The sequence below is a fragment of the Phyllostomus discolor genome, chromosome 6 (assembly GCF_004126475.2).
Source record: "Phyllostomus discolor isolate MPI-MPIP mPhyDis1 chromosome 6, mPhyDis1.pri.v3, whole genome shotgun sequence".
NCBI lineage: Eukaryota > Metazoa > Chordata > Mammalia > Chiroptera > Phyllostomidae > Phyllostomus > Phyllostomus discolor.
In genome coordinates, this window is record NC_040908.2 from 29531379 (window position 1) to 29534741 (window position 3363).

Here is a 3363-nt window from a genome sequence, read left to right on the forward strand (position 1 = left end):
TGATGGATGTTAACAAACTTATTGTGGTAATAATTTCACAACATATATAAAACAAACCTTTTTTTCATATTAATGAAGTCTAAATTTATTTCCTGAGTTCTCAAAGTAATTCCAAAATGTTTTATGGTAGCCCATACCTAATGTCATTTATGAGCACTGCCTAAAGCCCAGTGTTTTTTAAAATTTTTATTTTTAAAAAAATGTATTGGAGTGACACTGGTTAATAAAATTATATAGGTTTCAGGAATACAATTCTCTAGCACATCATCTGTATATTTTATCGTGTGTTCCGGACTGAAATGCAGGTCCAACTGCCTGCCGCTACAAAAGCCAGCACTCAAGAGGCAGGTGCTGATGTAAAGCAAAGTGGTTTATGTTCAGGTTCTGGCCACCTGGAAGATGGGGACTCATGTCACCAAGCAGTCTCCTGGGAAGATGGGGAACTCACATCTCAAAGCCCATCTGCCCCTCTCAGTGGAGGCAGAGATTTTTATAAGGAGAGAGAGGGGAACAGAACAAAGAGATCAGGGAAGGGCTGGAAAGTTCTCTGTGTGCAGATGAGCACTCTCCATGCAGATAAGGTAAGTGATGGTCCTATGTGCATCATCCTGGTTTAGTCATCCAGGCCCCACGGTTGAAGGTCAGCCTATCTCCTGGAGCTGGGATGCCTGAAGGTCAGAGTCTGTATTTTCTGAAGTTAGTCCACAGGATTCTTATACAAACATGCTGTTCATCTACAAGCTACATATTAGTCAGAGTCAGCACTTAACAGAAACAACATCAAAGGAATGGCGGAGTGAGTTACAATTTCCCACGATTACAATTTTCCACTCTTACAGGTTCACCACCCCAAGTCAAGTCTCCTTCCATTCCCCTTTACCCTCTTCTGCCTCCCTCACCCTATAAACCAAACCTTTATGCTGTACATCTGAAACTCATACAGGAATGTGTGTCAATTATATCTCAAAAAAATCAGAGAAAATATTTCTTTTAAAAAGAAAGAATACACAATCTACAAAATCTCAGAAATTAGATGCAAGAACACTTCCCAACTCATTTTATGAGATCAGCATTACCCAGACAAAGTGATTACAGTTAGGAAACTATAAATAGCCCTGGCTGGGTGGGTCAGTTGGTTGGAGCATGTCCCATGCACCAAAAGGTTGTGGATTCAATCCACAGTCATGGCACATACCTAAGTAGCCAGTTCAATCCCTGGTCAGGACATGTACTGGAGGCAATGAATCATGTTCCTCTCTCACATCGAGATTCTCTCTCTCTCTCTCTCTCTCTCTCTCTCTCTCTCTCTCTCTGTCTCCCTCTCTCTTCCATCAATAAACATATTCTTGGGTGAGGGAAAAATTTTTAAAAAAGAAAGTACAAATAAATACAGTTGCAAAACTCTTTAACAAAATAGGAACAATGTAATTCACCATATAAATAAAATAAAAAAGAAAAACAATATGATTACCTCAAAAGAGGTAGAAAAAGCATTTGACAAAATTTAACACCCATTTTTTATTAAAAAATAAAAACCTTAGAAAACTAGAAGTAGAAAAAAATGTTTCAACCTCATAAAGAGCATCCCCAATAAAGACTGCAGCTAATGTAATATTTAATAGTAAACAATAGAATATTTCCTCTCTAAGATCAGAATGGGACAAGGGTATCTTCTTCCATCACTTCTGTTCAATATTATACTGGAGATCCTAGTCAATGCAATAAGTAAGATTTAAAAGAAAAAAGGAAAAAATCCTTTGAAGACATTGTTGTGAACAAATCAGATCCTAATGAATTTACCACCCTCCCCCACAAAAAAAGCTACTAGAATGTAAATTTAGCAAAGCTGCAAGATATAAGACCGATATATGAAAATAAATTGTATTTACATACACTGGTAATATACTATTGGAAAAGAAATGTGCAATAACATTAAAAGACATAAAACATTTATGATTAAACTTAACGAAGTATGTGTAAGATATTACACTGAAAATCACAAAACATTTTGCAAGAAATTAAAGTGAGATCTAAATAACTGGAGAAATAGAGTATGAACACAAACTAGAAAACTCAATATTACGAAAATGTCAATTTTCCCTAAGTTGATATATAGATTTAGTGTGATCCCATCCCAATTAAATCTCAGCAGGCTATTTTTTTTGTAGAAATTAGCAAGCCTATTCTAAAATGTATACATAAATAGCCCTGACTGGTACAGATGGCTCAGTGGTTGGGTGTCTTTAGTACACTGAGTGGTTGCTTGTTTGATTCCTGGTTAGGGCAGTGCCTGGGTGGCAGGCCAGGTTCCCAGTTGGGGGTGGGTAAGAAGCAACTGATCAATGTTTGCCCCCCTTTCCCTCCCATCCCTTCTCTAAATAAAAAAATAAATAATTTTTAAAAAGCAAAATGTGTATGTAAATACAAAAGACCAAGAATAACCAAACTTTGAAAGAATTCACAACGTTGGAGGACTACTTGATTTCAAGACTCCCGGACAAAGAGAATGTCATGTGATGACAAGGAAGGATTGGTGATGCGTCTGTAAGCCAAGAAACACCACGGGTTGCTGGCAAACACCAGAAGCAGAACAGGAAGGACCTTCCCCTAGAGACTTCAGAGTGAGCATGGCCCTGCTGGCAGCTTGATGCTGGACTTCGAGCCTTGAATCTCAGCTAGAACAGTATTCCAGTTGCTAAACTTTCAGCAAGTGGACGTTCTGAAAGTCATGATCTCCTTTGAACAGATTTCTCTTGTGTGAAAAGTAAAGTTTTGCCCAATTATCCTCATGAGTTATCAGAAAAAAAAATTCTAGCTCAGCCAAGATGAAATGAACTTTTCCACACTGAGAAACATCCAGGGTCTATTAGCACCACTAAAACTGCAAATGGAATTCAAGGCAGTGCAGCAGGTCCAGCATCTTCCATTTCTTTCCAGCTCCAACCTTTCACTGGATATGTTGAGGACTAATGATGAGACTATTGGATTTCAAGATATTCTTAGTGAACCATAACAAAGTGGAATAATGGGAAAATCACACTTGATAGGGAAATGTAAACTTGGTTTACTGTAATGCAGTATGCTATTCACGGAAATGGTGGGAGTACATCTTGTCTATAGGCATCTTTTTACTAGAATTTTATGTACACAATAGTAAAAGTACTGAGATGCACTTATGGGTGTGGCTGAGTTGATTGGGGATCGTCCTGCAGAGCAGAGGGTTGCTAGTTAGATTCCTGGTCAAGGCACAAGCCTGGGTTGTGGGCTTGGTCCCCAGTCAGGGCGTGTATGTGAGTCAGCCAATTGATGTTTCTCTCTCACATCAATGTTTCTCTCCCTCTTTTTTCCCCTCTCTTCTCCTCT

The 3363-nt window shown here is 38.4% G+C and overlaps 1 pseudogene; it reads left to right on the top strand.

Annotated features, from left to right (window-relative positions):
- Window positions 1–557: 557 nt before the first annotated feature.
- Window positions 558–3103, top strand: LOC114498713 (annotated as a pseudogene).
- The last annotated feature ends 260 nt before the right edge of the window (window positions 3104–3363 follow it).